Genomic DNA, 18,876 nt, shown 5'->3' with positions numbered 1-18,876 from the left:
CGCATGCAACACATGCATCAACGCGCACATTTTGACACCCTCACCTGGCCCGTGCACACCTCAAGGCCCGCACAATCTCTTCGTGAATACCCATTTCTCTCCTTAGGTTTGTTTTCTCTCAATACCTGACACACACACACACACACACACAGAGACACACACACAGCACAACACACACACACACACACACACACACACACTCCCCCGGGCACACAATTCATCCCCATCCAAGGTTATACGACGACCACTCTCGCTTGTGCTTCTTTGCACCCCAACATGCACAACACCTCAATCTTCAGAGAGGGCAACGAGCAGATCGAAGACGGCGACCACACCGCGCTAGAGAATGCGGGGTCATTTGGAAGCAGGGTGATGTGACGATGCCTGACTGACTCCTCCCCCCACCCTCTCTCTCTTGCACAAAATTACCAATCCCTCTCTCCCTCGCACAAAATTGTCAATCCCTCAACCCATGAGATCCTTCCCCTCTCGTCCATGTTTTTCCTTCTCTCTCATCAAACATGTTGTCTCTTCTCCTTCCACGTATACAGAATCCAGACGCACACGCATCTCATGTATATTACATGTATGCATCTTTCTCACAGACCTAACTTCTTCCTCTCTCTTTCTCTCTCCATCTCTCTCTCTCTCTCTGTCTGTCTCGTTAGGTTTGTCTCCTACTCTCTCGTCCACATACATACAATCTTTCCTTCCCTATCTGCTCCATCTTCAAAAGCTCTCTCTGCACGTTTCATTCACATTGGGATATGTCAAAATGTTGCTTCTATAATGGCTGATGTAGAGTTATGGTTGTTCTTGTTGCATCCTACAAAGTAATAACTATGAAATGCATTTAGATTCTCATTTGACTGGGATTATGTGAGTTTGAGCATGTTGTGAAGTACTATAGACCTTGTATACATCTTGGGATTCGACAATGATTGTAACTATTGAATTGTATAGACCATTACATTCGAAGTCAATAGCCTAATATATTTATTTCACAATTTCAACAAATGATTAGTTCACTACAAACTAAGAAAACAAATGTGTACTCCCTCCATTTTTATTTAAGCCCGCATATTAGCATTGGTCAAAGTCAAGTTTTGTAAACTCTCAGAAAGCTTATAACAAAAAATATTAACATATACAATAACAAATAAATACCATTAGATTCATTATTGAATGTACTTTCACATCATACATATTTGTTATGGTAAATGTTTATATTTTTCTATAAACTTGGTCAAACTTTAGGAAGTTTGACTTTGGTCAAACCTAATATGCAGAGTTTACTACTACTACTCGCTAGTTGCTTAGCCGAATCACTCAACACGCCACACGGGGAGTCCAGTGTCACAAATTTTGAGGTCGGTAGGAAAATCTCCCGCGACCCTGATTCGAGCAGTGGGAAGTTACCATCATAGCCTTCAGAATAGGCCTACACATGACGCTTGGTAGGGGGTTGTTTTTGTAACTTCAGGTTCACCCTACCCAGCCAACCCCACCCCGGCACCCAGAGTAGTACACCTAAATACTCCTCAATTTCTATCCCCATCGCAAAATAGACTTCTCCACGGCACCGCAGCCTTCGTGCTCCTCCCCTTTACATCGGCGCACTCGTCCACCGCAGCGCATCTGCCTCATCGACGACCTCGTATGCCGCACTGGAGCCGATCCACCGTCGTCATCGCACACGGAGCCTCTTCCTCGACATCGTCTTCCACGATCTCGGATCTGCTTCCCGGAAGCCGATGCCAAGCGTAGAAGTACCACCGTCGTGGACAATGAACTGACTCCTGTTGCCGACCATGACTCATAGAGTCCGCTGTGACCATCGTTCTCCTCCTTGATTGGTAATGTGTGTATTGAATCACTTAGCAGTACATGTGCAGTTCCAATTTTGTTCATACCTACCCTTTAAATTTCCTGGGTTCTATTGTTCCTGTAAAAGTAATTGGTTATAGCCTCCATTGTCCAATAGAATATCAGTTTGTAATTGTGCGTCGCTCCTGTATCGCGCTGTGCTTGGGTTGGTTTTTCATCTGCAACTAGTAGTGTGGCAAATGATGGAAAGGTTTTTAGAACTAGCAAAATGCCCATGCGTTGCACGCATCAAGATGCATTTGTATGAGTAGTTTATCTTGTTGGAGATGCTCTAACATGGCAGACGAGTGCTTTAATGTTTCCCACAAGATGCGCGAGTATTACTAGTAGTATATTTTTCTTGCCATGTTGAGATTTTAAAACCACGAGTGCGAACATGCAGAGGAGCAATGAAGACCAAACACGGGATATTCGGGACATCTTCAAGGAGCGTGGCAGGTTAAAGAGGAGCTGCACCGAACCTGTAAAACGAGCTTTGGTAAGTAACACCCTTTCAATTCCTTTCGTGTACCCTCGTGTTCTTCGAAGTGTATATGTTGTAGTTTCTGTTTCTCTTAAGCGTGGTGTTCTTCGATGTGTAATAAGAAGAGTCTTAATCGTCCTAATGCTTTCATTTTTAGCTTGATGTAGGAAGTGGGTGTTCTCACCTTGTAGTATGTTTTTATTTATTTTTTCCTTTTGAATTCACTTCTCCGAGTTCTGTTTATTTGGCTTCTACTAAATGGATCTAGGTTGCTCTGAGTATTGATCTAAAAAAGAAGTAACTTCATGTCGGGATGTAGTTCCTGCGAGGAGGGAAGTATGGTCAACCTCGAGATCATGTTTCCAAAATGAGGCTGGATTACACACAAGGTGCCAGTTCCCTAATGATGCTAGATTAGACACAAGGTGCAAATTCCCAGATGATGCTGGATTACACACAAGCTAGGTGGAGTCGTCAGCTGTTCGTGTCCTCGTGGCATTAGTAAAGGCTGAAAGAAAGCGTGCAGCATCCCTTGAGAATGTAGCTGAGTTCGTGAAGAAGCGAAAAGAGCAATCAGATGCTCTCTTCACCCAAGCCAAAGAAGAGATGGAAGAAGCCAGAAATAAGCTAGCAGAGGCAGAGCAGGCTAGGCGTCTCCTGCTATCTAAAACTGTTGTCAATACAAAATTTCCTTCATAATAGCTAGGTTCAAATGTTTATCCAGTCAGCATGCCTGTTGTGATGTCCGTGCATCTACAGATGTGGCACAAAATGTTTTTTTTCGGGTCATGTAATAACATCAATTACTTTCCAAACAATAACAGACGAAGCATTGGACATGGTATAGTTCACGCGCAAGCCCGACATTCCAAGTTCAACTTCCACATCAAACTCATGTTCACAGATATCTGCACATTCATACATAATGTCCACAACCATGATTCACTTCAAAGCCAAAAAAATGTGAGGAGAGTTATAAATAAAGAAAATCCTCTACTAGTTCCTGCTACCAGTGCGAGCACAACAAGTCAAGACCATGTGTAAAATAATTATATTTTAGTCATTTTTTGTGTTCTAAAATGCCTGTCAGCTCGCGGAACGACGTGCTGCTGGAACACGCGCGGATTCAATGAAGGCAGGTGGGGCAGTCTTAAGCTGGTTGCACGCGGCGAGGAGGCATGCTCAGCCGGGCCTGCAGCGAGTGCGGCCCTCTTGGCCGGCGCGCTGGTTCAATGCTTGCGCTATGAGAGGTCGCGTCCGTGTCAGAGCAATCACTCCCTCCAGTCCTTTTTTGTTTGGGTATAACAAAATCTCGTTTTCCATTCACATTTTACAAGTAAAGTTCGTGGACAAACTTTGACCCAAAGTACGATGGGGACTAGTAAACCAGAATGGAGGTAGTAGTTTTTCTTAATTGAAGAAGGGTTTCCCCTTCCGATTTAGATTAAAGAAAACCAGCATCTAAATCTAAACCATAGTATTTGCCCTACAACTACCAGGTTCAACATCTCGCAACATAAATCCATACAACCTCCATCGCAAAAAAACAAACAAACCATACAACCATACGCCAAGGAGGTACGTAGTACTATGAATTCCATTTTCGCTCCATACCAATCGTTCTAAAAAATACTTACTACTTATAACGCGCCATTGAAAATTGGAACTCTTAACCCCGCTAAAAAACGATATTTTAAACGTGGCTACTCGATCTGTGGCAACTGGCGAGCCACCGCGCTCCAAGTCATTCACCTGTGGTCCCGACCATCAAGTCCTATGGATCAAATTATCACGCGAGCTGGCTATTCCTACAAAGGTGCTCCACCATGTACCCGGTACCCGCGAATGCAGCAATCATGCTTCTAGGGTTTTAGGGATTATTTGTTAACGTCGCCTTTCCGTAACACTCATGTGTGCGAGACAGCGAGAGGCCGACTGCGTGCGTGCGCCTCTTCTTTTCGTATATGCACTCCATTGTTTGTCTGGTGTCCAAAAAATTATAATAACTACTAGCAATGTGCCAATGCGTTGCCACACGATCAAAGTAGATTAATACAGTGGCGGAGCTAGATTCAGACTACGCATGGGGATGTGCCATGTTGAGTGATAAACTTCTATGATTTTCTATGCTTTGCATGAAGAAATTACAAAGGAAGTTGTTTCTAGGCCTGGGGCTATAGCCCTAGCTGCCCCAGGCCTGTCTCCACCACTGGATTAATACATATTCATCGATTTGATAGAAAAAAAGTCTAGCTTTGAAATACGTATATCACTAAAAATATGTTATGTTTCACTCAAAATATATTCCTTTGGCGGTTTTGATGAGATAAGGGAGGAATGTTGTTGGTTTCAAGATTCGAGAAGTGGTATATGTCTAATTTCTACTCTTACTAGCAAGATGCCCATGCATTGCACGGAACATCAAGATCTTGTGGGAGAAAAGGATGAACGAGGGAAGGCCTTATCTGCAAATGTGGTGAAGAGTGCGGGTAAATTGCCATATTTTCCTTCCTATCCGTCAGATATAAATCAGACGACCTACATTGCAGGATGGTAGGCCCACCATCATCACTAACTCTATTTTTTATCCCTACTCTTATAATAAGCATTGTCGGTGATGATCGTGTGCCTGCCATCCTGCAATATAGGCCGTCCGATCTATATCTGACGGATAGGAAGGAAACTATGACAATTTTGCAAAAAAGATACCCACACCCCTCTCCACATTTGCAAATAAGGCCTTCCCTCGTTCATCCTTTTCCCCCACAAGATAAACTACTCATACAAATGCATCTTGATGTTCCGTGCAACGCATGGGCATCTTGCTAGTTGTTGCAAAAAGCCCATGTGTGTGTGAGAGAGAGGGTGAGTGGAGGAGGACGGAGTGCATGTGTGACAAAGACACAAGGAGTGTGTGTGCGATAGGTATCAGCTTAAAATGAGGCGATAGTGTGTGTGTGCACGATCGAGAGGGCGTGTCTCAAGAAGGGAAGAAAAATCTACATAGATACAAGGAGTGGGAGAGAGACATGTATGCGATGGTGGAAGCACGAGTGTGTGGGTGTATAAACCTATCTAGAGGCTAGCTAATCGATAAATGTTTGTGAGAGAAATATGAGTCGGGGTGCGAAAGCGGGAGTTTTGTGTGTGTGAGAGAGAGATGGTAGTCGGGAAGGGGAGTGGAAGCAGGAGTTGTGCGTGTGTGTCTGTGAGAGAGAGAGAGAGGAGATGGTAGTCGGGGTTGTCTGATCGATAAACAAATGAATAATGTCAGTCTGGGATGGAGACGAAAAGGAGACCGCAACAAATGTTGTGTCTATAGGAGAGATAGAGAGAGTAATTTTAGTGGTATGAGTCATATGTAGAGACATATAGGGCATGTGAGAGAATCCCATAGAGAGAAAGACAAAGTGAAAGACGAGTGGAGACTGTGTGTTTGGCGGTGAAAAAGAAAGCTTAGGTACCGAGTGATACCAGAGAACAGTAGAGACGTGAGACATAATGAAAATCGTGTAATTTATAATGATAGGGAGAGTGTGACACTTCTCAAGGGAGACGTCGAGAGACCATGTTTGCGAGGATAGCAGCAACATGAAGTGAGCGTGCGGGTGAGCTGGAGAAAAGAGAGTGATAGCTACTTGAAGGAGCATGCATGCGAGAGAGATGGGCGTGAAAGGAGTGAACAAAAAAGAGATTCAAATATTTGAATTCGATATGATGATACATGTAATCCATACTCGAACCAAAATTGATCTATCAAACATGCATACTCATATGAATTCACGCACATCTATGTTATTTAATATGTAGATATTACTGATCCATACATTTTAGTAGAACATAATTTGGTTAAATTTTTTCGAATTCAACATTAAGATTTCGAGATCATTGTATTTGTAAATCATATTATACATATAAAGGAGCATAATTCTTTGTTGTGATTTCGAAAGTATATAAAAAATGATGTATATAGAATGTAATTCCAATTGAAAATGGATCCCGCCCGAAAAAATAGAATACAAACGGGATTCGAATTGAGTTGGCACGGTAAACGTGCACTCTGCAAAATTTGAACGAAGCAGGGAAAGTCATAGTAACCGCCCGAAACCAAAATCTGCGAGATGGAAATCACTACTGCCTACCCCTGGCACACAAAGCCTATATGCTATATTTCTATAGGTTTCGATAGGGGTAGGTTTGTAATTTCACCCAAACGCGACGTAACCGCGTCTCACCCGGATTCATACACGGTGGGCGCCAAAATCCAATGTGTCCTTGGCCGAAATCGACTCCCTCCCCGATTCATATTCATACACGGTGGGCGCCAAAAACAAACTCTCGTCGGCAAATATTCGGTGTATGCGAGATTACCGTCCTATCCCCATCTGACTAGTGTTGCTGTGATGTAGTAGAAATTTGAAACGAGGGCTAAGTTTGTAAATTTCCTCGCATTTGAGACAAGCGCGCCCTGAATACATGGTTCCCCCCTTCCTCTCTACCTCCCTTTTCCCCATTCGTACTACGTGGGCGCCAAAACTGTTGGGGAACGTAACAGAAATTTAAAATTTTCTATGCATCACCAAGATCAATCTATGGAGTAATCTAGCAACGAGGGGTAGGAGAGTGCATCTACATACCCTTGTAGATCTCTAAGCGGAAGCGTTCAAGTGAATGAGGTAGATGGAGTCGTATTTGTCGTGATCCAAATCACCGATGATCCTAGTGCCGAACGGACGGCACCTCCGCATTCAACACACGTACAGCCCGGTGACGTCTCCTATGCCTTGATCCAGCAAGGGGGGAAGGAGAGGTTGGGGAAGACTCCATCCAGCAGCAGCATGATGGCATGGTGGTGAAGGAGGAGCGTGGTAATCCTGCAGGGCTTCGCCAAGCACCGTAGGAGAAGAGGAGGACTTGGGAGAGGGGGAGGGCTGCGCCAGAACTTGGGTGCGGCTGCCCTCCCACCTCCCACATATATATAGGGGCAAGGGAGAGGGGGCCGTCCCCCTCGGATCTAATCTGAGGAGGGGCGGCGGCCAAGGGGGGTTGCCTTGCCCCCCAAGGCGAGGGGGGGGGGGCGCCCCCCCTTTAGGGTTCCCCCAAACCCTAGGCGCATGGGCCCTAGGGGTGGAGGCGCCCAGCCCACTAAGGGGCTGGTCCCTTCTCCACACACATCCCATAAGGCCCTCCGGGGTAGGTGGACCCTCCCGGTAGACCCCCGGAACCCCTCCAGTGGTCCCGGTACAATACCGGTAACCCCCGAATTATTCCGGTGACCGTATGATTACTTCCCATATATAAATCTTTACCTCCGAACTATTCCGGAACTCCTCTGACGTCCGGGATCTCATCCGGGACTCCGAACAACATTCGGTAACCACGTATATCTATTCCCTATAACCCTAGCATCATCGAACCTTAAGTGTGTAGACCCTACGGGCTCGGGAGTCATGCAGACATGGCCGAGACAACTCTCCGGTCAATAACCAACAGCGGGATCTGGATACCCATGTTGGCTCCCACATGCTCCACGATGATCTCATCGGATGAACAACGATGTCAAGGATTCAATCAATCCCGTATACAATTCCCTTTGTCTATCGGTACGATACTTGCCCGAGATTCGATCGTCGGTATCCCGATACCTTGTTCAATCTCGTTACCGGCAAGTCTCTTTACTCGTTCCATAACACATCATCCCGTGATCAACTCCTTGATCACATTGTGCACATTATGATGATGTCCTACTGAGTGGGCCCAGAGATACCTCCCCGTTTACACGGAGTGACAAATCCCAGTCTCGATTCGTGCCAACCCAACAGACACTTTCGGAGATACCTGTAATGAACCTTTATAGCCACCCAGTTACATTGTGACATTTGGTACACCCAAAGCATTCCTATGGTATCCGGGAGTTGCACAATCTGATGTTCTAAGGAAATGATACTTGACATTAGAAAAGCTTTAGCATACAAACTACATGATCTTTGTGCTAGGCTTAGGATTGGGTCTTGTCCATCACATAATTCTCCTAATGATGTGATCCCGTTATCAACGACATCCAATGTTCATGGTCAGGAAACCGTAACCATATATTGATCAACGAGCTAGTTAACTAGAGGCTTACTAGGGACATGGTGTTGTCTATGTATCCACACATGTATCTGAGTTTCCTATCAATACAATTCTAGCATGGATAATAAACGACTATCATGAACAAGGAAATATAATAATAACCAATTTATTATTGCCTCTAGGGCATATTTCCAACAGTCTCCCACTTGCACTAGAGTCAATAATCTAGTTCACATCGCCATGTGATTAACACTCACAGGTCACATCGCCATGTGACCAACATCCAAGAGTCTACTAGACTCAATGATCTAGTTCACATCACTATGTGATAAACACTCAAAGAGTACTAGGTTTGATCATGTTATGCTTGTGAGAGAGGTTGTAGTCAACAGGTCTTGCCATATTTAGATCCCTATGTATTTTGCAAAACTTTATGTCATATCGTAGATGCTGCTACCACGTTCCACTTGGAGCTATTCCAAATTGTTGCTCCATTATACGTATCCGGTATCTCTACTCAGAGCTATCCAGATAGGTGTTAAGCTTGCATCGACGTAACTCTTTACGTCGAACTCTTTATCACCTCCATAACCGAGAAACATTTCCTTATTCTTCTAAGGATAATTTCGACCGCTATCTGGTGATCCAGTCCTAGATCACCTTTGTACCCTCTTGCCAGACATGTGGCAAGGCACACATCAGGTGCGGTACTCAGCATGGCATACTGTATAGAGCCTATGACAAGAGCATAGGGGACGACCTTCGTCCTTCCTCTTTCTTCTGTCGTGGTCAAGTTTTGAGTCTTACTCAACTTCACACCTTACAACTCAGGTAAGAACCCCTTCTTTGACTGATCTATTTTGAACACCTTCAAAAACATGTCAAGGTGTGCATTATTTGAAAGTATCATCAGGCGTCTTGATCTATCTCTATAGATCTTGATGCCCAATTTGTAAGCAGCTTTATCCAGGTCTTCCTTTGAAAAACACTCTTCAAACAACCGTTTATGCTTTCCAGAAATTCTACATTATTTCGAATCAGCAATATGTCATCCACATATACTTATCAGAAATGTTGTAGTGCTCCCACTCACTTTCTTGTAAATACAAGTTTCTAGCAAACATTGTATAAACCTAAAAGCTTTGATCACTCCATCAAAACATATATTCCGATTCCGAGATGCTTGCTCTAGTCCATAGAAGGATTGCTGGAGCCAGCACACCTTTTAGCATCCTTAGGATCGTCAAAATCTTTTATTGTATCACATACAACTTTTCTTACGAAAACTGGTAAGAAAACTTGTTTTGACATCCATCTGTAAGATTTCATAATTGAAAAATATAGCTAATGCTAACATGATTCCAACGGACTTAAGCATCGCTACGGGTGAGAAATTCTCATCGTAGTCAACTCCTTGAACTTGTGAAAAGTTTCTTTCCCACAAGTCGCTTCATAGACGGTAACATTACAGCCCACGTCCGTCTTCTTCTTAAAGATCCATTTATCTGAATGGCTTGCCGATCAACGGGCAAGTCCACCAAAGTCCATACTTTGTTCTGATATATGGATCCTATCTCCGATTTCATGGCTTCTAACCATTTGTCGGAATACGGGCCCACCATCGCTTCTCCATAGCTTGTAGGTTCATTGTTGTCTAACAACATGATATCTAAGACAGGATTACCGTACCACTCAGGAGTAGTACATATCCTTGTCGACCTACGAGGTTCGATAGCAACTTGATCCGAAGCTTCATGATCACTATCATTTACTTCCTCTTCAACAGACATAGGCGCCACAGAAAACATCTTCTGTGTTGCATCACTCTCTGGTTGAAGTAAAGGTTCGATAACCTCATCAAGTTCTATCTTCCTCCCACTGAATTCTTTCGAGAGAACTCCTTCTCGAGAAAGGACCCATTCTTAGCGACAAACAATTTGCCCTCGTATCTGAGATAGAAGGTATACCCAACCGTCACCCTTGGGTATCCTATGAAGATGTGTTTGTCCGCTTTGGGTTCGAGCTTCTCCGGCTGAAGCCCTAAGCATCGCATCCCCAAACATTAAGAAACGACAACTTTGGTTTCTTGCCAAACCAATGTTCATATGACGTCGTCTCAACGGACTTAGATAGTGTCCTATCTAAAGTGAATGCAGCTGTCTCTTACACATAACCTCAAAATGAAAACGGTAGATTGGTAAGAGACATCATAGATCGCACCATATCTCATAGGGTTCGATTACGACGTCCGGACACACCATTACCTTGTGGTGTTCCAGGTGGCGTCAACTATGAAACAATTCCACTATGTCTTAAGTGATTACCAAACTCATAACTCAGAAAATCCCCTTTTGATCAGATCGTAGGAACATGATCTTATTGTTATGATGATTCTTAACTTCACTCTGAAATCGCTTGAACTTTTCAAACGTTTCAGACTTGTGCTTCATTAAGTAAATATACCTATATCTACTCAAATCGTCAATGAAGATGAGAAAATAGCGATATCCACCGCATGCTTCAATTCTCATTGGATCACACACATTAGCAAGCATGATTTCCAACAAGTCATTTGCCCGTTTCATTGTACCTGAAAACGGGGTCTTAGTCATCCTGCCCATGAGGCATGGCTCGCATGTGTCAAGTGATTCAAAATCAAGTGACTCCAAACATCCATCGACATGGAGTTTCTTCATGCATCTCACGCCAATATGACCTAAGCGGCAGTGCCACGAGAAAGTGGTACTATCATTATTAACTCTACATCTTTTGGCGTGAACATGTGTATTACCACAACCGAGATTCAATGAATCATTCACATAGGGTGCATGACCATGAAAGGTATCATTCATGTAAACAGAATAACCATTATTCTCTAACTTAAATGAATAACCGTATTGCAATGAACATGATCTAATCATATTCATGCTCAACGTAGACACCTGATAACATTTATCTAGGTTCAATACTAATCCCGAAGGCAGACGGAGCGTGAGATGGTGATCTCATCAACTTTGGAAACACACATCGTCACCTCGCCCTTAGCCAGTCTCCGTTCAGTCCGTAGCTTTTGCTTCAAGTCACCAATAATAGTAACCGAACGGGTATCCAATACCCAGGTGCTACCAGGAGTACTAGTGAGGTACACATTAATAACACGTATATACTTTGAAGTTGCCAGCCTTCTTATCTACCATGCATTTGGGGTAATTCCGCTACCAGTGACCGTTCCCCTTACAATAGAAGCACTTAGTCTCGGGTTTGGGTTCAACCTTGGGTTCCTTCACTGGAGCGGCAACTGGTTTGCCATCCATGAAGTTTCCCTTCTAGCCCTTGCCCTTCTTGAAACCATTGGTCTTGTTAAACCATCAACACTTGATGCTCCTTCTTGATTTCTACCTTTTGCGGTCTTAAGCACCGCGAACAGCTCTAGGATCAACTCCATCCCTTGCATGTCATAGTTCATCACGAAGATCTAGTAGCTTAGTGATAGTGGCTAGAGAACTCTATCAATCACTATCTTATCTGGAAGTTTAACTCCCACTTGATTTAAGTGATTGTAGCACCCAGACATTCTGAGCACATGCTCACCAGTTGAGCTATTCTCCTCCATCTTGTTGGCTAAAGAACTTGTCAGAGGTCTCACACCTCTCAACACGGGCATGAGCCTGAAATCCCAATTTCAGCTCTTGGAACATCTCATATGTCTTATGGCGTTCAAAACATTATTGGAATCCCGATTCTAAGCCGTAAAGTATGGTGCACTAAACTATCAAGTAGTCATCAGGACATGTTTGTCAGGTGTTCACAACATCCACAGACGACGTTGTAGGGGTTTGCACATCGAGCGGTGCATCAAAGACGTAAGCTATCTGTGTAGCAGTGAGGACACTCCTTGGACTATGGACCCAGTCCGCATCATTGCTTACAATATCTTTCAACTTGGTCTTTCTCTAGGAACGTATTGAAACAAGGAGCTACAACGTGAGCTATTTATCTACAACATATTTGCAAAGACAATTTAGACTATGTTCATGATAATTGAGTTCATCTAATCAAATTATTTAATGAACTCCCACTCAGATAGACATCTCTCTAGTCATCTAAGTGAAACATGATCCGAGTCAACTAGGCCGTGTCCGATCATCACGTGAGATGGACTAGTCAACATCAGTGAACATCTTCATGTTGATCGTATCTTCTATACGACTCATGCTCGACCTTTCGGTCTTCCGTGTTTCGAGGCCATGTCTGTACATGCTAGGCTCGTCAAGTCAACCTAAGTGTATTGCGTGTGTAAATCTGGCTTACGCCCGTTGTATTCGAACGTTATAATCTATCACACCCGATCATCACGTGGTGCTTCGAAACAACGAACCTTCGCAACGGTGCATAGTTAGGGGGAACACTTGCTTGAAATTATTATGAGGGATCATCTTATTTAAGCTACCGTCATTCTAAGCAAATAAGATGTAAAACATGATAAACATCACATGCAATCAAATAGTGACATGATATGGCCACTATCATTTTGCTCCTTTTGATCTCCATCTTGGGGGCTCCATGATCATCGTTGTCACCGGCATGACACCATGATCTCCATCATCGTGTCTTATTGAAGTTGTCTCGTCATCTATTACTTCTACTACTATGGCTAACGCTTTAGCAATAAAGTAAAGTAATTACATGATGTTTATGTTGACACGCAGGTCATAAATAAATTAAGACAACTCCTATGGCTCCTGCCGGTTGTCATACTCATCGACATGCAAGTCGTGATTCCTATTACAAGAACATGATCAATCTCATACATCACATATATCATTCATCACATCCTTTTGGCCATATCACATCACACGGCATATGCTGCAAAAACAAGTTAGACGTCCTCTAATTGTTGTTGCAAGTTTTTACGTGGCTGCTATAGATTTCTAGCAAGAATGTTTCTTACCTACGCAAAAACCACAATGTGATATGCCAACTTCTATTTACCCTTCATAAGGACCCTTTTCATCGAATCCGATCCGACTAAAGTGGGAGAGACAGACACCCGCTAGCCACCTTATGCAACTAGTGCATGTCAGTCGGTGGAACCAGTCTCACGTAAGAGTACGTGTAAGGTCGGTCTGGGCCGCTTCATCCCACGATGCCGCCGAATCAAGATAAGACTAGTAACGGCAAGCAAATTGACAATATCCACGCCCACAACTGCTTTGTGTTCTACTCGTGCATAGAAACTACGCATAGACCTAGCTCATGATGCCACTGTTGGGGAATGTAGCAGAAATTTAAAATTTTCTACGCATCACCAAGATCAATCTATGGAGTAATCTAGCAACGAGGGGAAGGAGAGTGCATCTACGTACCCTTGTAGATCGCTAAGCAGAAGCATTCAAGTGAACGGGGTTGATGGAGTCGTACTCGTCGTGATCCAAATCAACGATGATCCTAGTGCCGAACGGACGGCACCTCCGCGTTCAACACACATACAGCCGGGTGACGTCTCCTACGCCTTGATCCAGCAAGGGGATAAGGAGAGGTTGGGGAAGACTCCATCCAGCAGCAGCACGACGGCATGGTGGTGCAGGAGGAGCGTATTAATCCTGCAGGGCTTCGCCAAGCACCGTAGGAGAAGAGGAGGACTTGGGGAGGGGGAGGGCTGCGCCAGAACTTGGGTGCGGCTGCCCTCCCACCTCCCACATATATATAGGGGTAAGGGAGAGGGGGCTCGGCCCCCTCAGATCCAATCTGAGGAGGGGGCGGCGGCCAAGGGGGGTTGCCTTGCCCCCCAAGGCAAGGGGGTGCCCCCCCCTTAGGGTTCCCCCAAACCCTAGGCGCATGGGCCCTAGGGGGGAGGAGCCCAGCCCACTAAGGGGCTGGTCCCTTCTCCACACACAGCCCATAAGGCCCTCTGGGGCAGGTGGACCCTCCCGGTGGACCCCCGGAACCCCTCTAGTGGTCCCGGTACAATACCGGTAACCCCCGAATTATTCCGGTGACCGTATGATTACTTCCCATATATAAATCTTTACCTCCGGACCATTCCAGAACTCCTCGTGACGTCCGAGATCTCATTCGGGACTCCGAACAACATTCGGTAACCACGTATATCTATTCCCTATAACCCTAGCATCATCAAACCTTAAGTGTGTAGACCCTACGGGCTCGGGACTCATGCAGACATGGCCAAGACAACTCTCCGGTCAATAACCAACAGCGGGATCTGGATACCCATGTTGGCTCCCACATGCTCCACGATGATCTCATCGGATGAACCACGATGTCAAGGATTCAATCAATCCCGTATATAATTCCCTTTGTCTATCGGTACGATACTTGCCCAAGATTCGATCGTCGGTATCCCGATACCTTGTTCAATCTCGTTACCGGCAAGTCTCTTTATTTGTTCCGTAACACATCATCCCGTGATCAACTCCTTGATCACATTGTGCACATTATGATGATGTCCTACCGAGTGGGCCCAGAGATACCTCTCCGTTTACACGGAGTGACAAATCCCAGTCTCGATTCGTGCCAACGCAACAGACACTTTCGGAGATACCTGTAGTGAACCTTTATAGCCACCAAGTTACGTTGTGACGTTTGGTACACCCAAAGCATTCCTACGGTATCCGGGAGTTGCACAATCTCATGGTCTAAGGAAATGATACTTGACATTAGAAAAGCTTTAGCATACGAACTACACGATCTTTGTGCTAGGCTTAGGATTGGGTCTTGTCCATCACATCATTCTCCTAATGATGTGATCCCGTTATCAACGACATCCAATGTCCATGGTCAGGAAACCGTAACCATCTATTGATCAACGAGCTAGTCAACTAGAGGCTTACTAGGGACATGGTGTTGTCTATGTACCCACACATGTATCTGAGTTTCCTATCAATACAATTCTAGCATGGATAATAAACGATTATCATGAACAAGGGAATATAATAATAACCAATTTATTATTGCCTCTAGGGCATATTTCCAACAAAAACACCCTCTCCACCCCACCCTCCTCCGTCCACCGCCGTCCGCCACCCCATCCACTGCCGTCCTCCTCCACCATGCCGGAGCTGATACCCCGATGCCGCCGTCCATTACAAGAGATCGACCTCTCTCATCCACGGCTTCGGACCGGGATCCTTGCATCCCGTCCTCTCGCTTCATCCCCGCCGTTGTCCACCTTGTCGGCGCCGCTCCTACTACCGTCTCGTCCACCGCGCCCCGCGGCCACTGTCTACCCTCCTAGATCTGCTTCCACACCGCCGACAGCCATCGCTATCGCAGCACCGTCAAATTCTCAGCAGATGCGTACACGGCGCCGCACCAGAGGCGGTACTCTTTCGTATCTGCTCAACTTATTTATCGCAGCAAGAAAATAGATCGCCACTGCTTTACTCTGATTTCTTGTCTTGGTTGCGAAGTTGCCTTTGTCCGGTTTGCACTTTCAGATCCGCCATGGCACGCTCAACACCATACTCGCAATGCTTATGGTTTTCCCCTTTTATATTCCACACTAGTTAAATCACAGTAGACTAAATTTCAAAATTGGGTCAGTCGATTTTTCAGAGCGCGCCGGAGTTCGCCGGTGCGATCGAAGGGGCTCAGGTGGGGACGGTGGTTATGGGGGGCGGTGGTGGGGCCTCGTCTAACAAAGAAAACTCGACGCGGGTGGGGGCGGGGTGGGGTGGTGGAGGAACATAGGTGGTGGGGCCGGTGGTTCGGCCGGTGGCCCGTGCGGTGTTCTGTAAGGGAAGCACAGTGTGTTCCTTGTTAGGAAGGGGAGCAGGGACATCTGCAGTCAACAGCTGATAGAGCTGGCCTGTACGTGATCGATAGGCTTTCAATTACTAGCGGCAATACAACACCGTAATTTCCAGCCAGTTCCACTTTCCCGATTTATATATCCTGGTTATGGTGTACCCCTGTTATGTACACTATGATCTGCCTAGTTGCTGTGTGCTCTTGTTATCATGGTTTGGGAATAAACTCTCTATACAGTATATTGTGAACCTATCATCTGCCAGCTATCCTTACTTCTGGAGCCTATTTTTTTGTGTACTTGTGCCAGATTATATAAATGCACGCACCATATTACAGCACACATGATCTCCCTCATCAGAATCCAGTGATAGCACACAAGTGTTTACAGGGGCGCCCCTATATTAGAATATCATCTGCATTACAAAGATAATCTCACAACTATTTATGTTTTCATGGTTCTCAGATATTATACGCAATTACAGTGAATATCAGAATCCGCGCATCAGAAGAATATTGTGGAACACTGCAATGAATTACAAAATTGGCAGCAAGGCATTGAGTGCCATTCTGGAAGCAATGAAACTCGTACGCTCCCCACCTGTTGATTCTTGTTCAGAATATCATCCTAATGACTATTCTAACCTCGAGGAGTCAAAGGCAGATGGCCTGTCCTGTTCACCCATCAAGGTGCCTGTTCTAATTTGGCAAGGTTTTATTGATTGCTCGTATCTTGCATATGTTGTCTTGCATTTCTTCCACATTATTGCACCGCCATCTGCTTAGTTTACTCATCATATATGTCGAGATGCCATGCCCATCCATTATCAATACATATTCCATCTGACATCATACCATGTTTTTCCACTCAAATGATGTTCTTGTGCATCAGACATCAAAAAGGAAGAGGGTGATTGCCGAACCTGAAGGAGCACCAGCAAAGTCCTTGAAAAATGTGGTGGTGCCGGCGAAATCAGACATCACCCCACTTATATTGGCTGTACAACCAGTGACACAAAATGTAGGACCGACTCCAGCAGACTGTACCCATACTTCACTGGCCACACCACTAGCCCCACCACACAGGACCTGCACTCTAGCAAAAGGTATACCGATTTCATTTGCCATAGCACCAGCTGTACCACAGAAAAATCCCACTCCAGCAAAAAGTACAGCAAGTCCACCGGCCGAAGACCTATCCCAACTGCAGAGACGGCCAATTGCTGCATATTGGAATCCCATTCCATTTATTCCCAGTTTAAAAGACAATGCTTTCAATGTTGTTAGGGACTACGTGCATATATTCCCATCATGGGAAGATTATTGTGAAGACAAACACCATTTTTACATCTTCCTGTCCAACTTACGTGTAAGTGCTATTATTCATGGTTATTATTTTCCTATTTTCTGCTGATTGAACACATCAATGATTTACATTACATTGTTGTAACTAGGCGAGGGTCAATCTGGATAGTCATGACGAGCAAAGCTTGCTTGTGCTTTTCAAGGAAGCATTGCAGCAGTATCGGTGTTACCTGAGGAAATCACACTTTGATGGCAAGTCTATAAACGAATTTCCGGTGAAGTCTCCTGTGCTAAATTTAGAAGACATTGAATGGAAAAACCTTGTTATGCACTTGTCTCGTTCCCAGGATGAGGTATTGTCTATGAAATCACATGACAATTTGAACTTCTACTTTTCCGCATGTGCCTTATGGATCTTTTTTGCAGGAAATCTCCTCGAAGAAGAATTCTGATTTGACAAGAACGACAGGATATCGCAAATATGCTGCCCACTGCTTTGCTCTTGTTAGTATCTATTGTCCTGTATGACTGTACTTGCATACATACCTGGTTCATTATGTGACAGCAGTATGCATGATAGCTTGCTTATCAATTGTTTGCTCCAAATTGTCTGATATGTATGAATGGTTACATTAGTGTAGAATATATCCAATGCCAATGTTTTTTTAGCTCTGCATTGTTCTTGTAAGTAGAAGTGTACTTATAATGACAGGTAGTTGTTCATGTACCATCACTCTGCAGCCTATTTTTCTTTGCCCTCCATTTTCTACACATCACATCTATATTTACTCTTACCATAAGGTTGGTACTGAAGAAGTTTAGCTGTGCATTGCTCTTGGTTGTATCTTTTGCCTGTATCGCTGCACTTACATTTATAGCTACTTGGTTACACTACAAAAAAAGACACATCCATGACATTTTGGACCGAACGGAATTTTTTTCTGTCATACATATGACACTTCTATGACGATAATTGTGACAAAACCCGGTATCATCATAGATGTGGTGGGCTCCTACTTCTATGACAAAAAATCATGATAGAAAATGGGCTTTTCGTCCTGGGCAGGCCGGAGACGCAGCTGCATGACATTCTTTGGGCCGTCCATGACGGAAAAAACCATGCTAGAAGCGAGGGGGAGAAAAATTTCAGGGAGTTCCCGGTTACGGTGGGAGGTCGGGGGCCGAGTGATGCGTGTTTCTCTCGTACACGTACGCGCATGTGTGTGAGGCGTTGGCTCTAACTGAACCCGAGCGAGGCGTTGGGCTCTAACTGAACTCGAGCGATTGCACTGCAGGCTACGCATTACTGAACCCGAGCGATCGATCGATGGCTGTTAACTGAACCCGATCCAGCGATTCCTTGGCTACTGCTGCTAACT

The sequence above is a fragment of the Triticum dicoccoides genome, chromosome 5A (assembly GCF_002162155.2).
Source record: "Triticum dicoccoides isolate Atlit2015 ecotype Zavitan chromosome 5A, WEW_v2.0, whole genome shotgun sequence".
Classification (NCBI taxonomy): Eukaryota; Viridiplantae; Streptophyta; class Magnoliopsida; order Poales; family Poaceae; genus Triticum; species Triticum dicoccoides.
Note: the sequence above shows the minus strand (reverse complement) of the source record.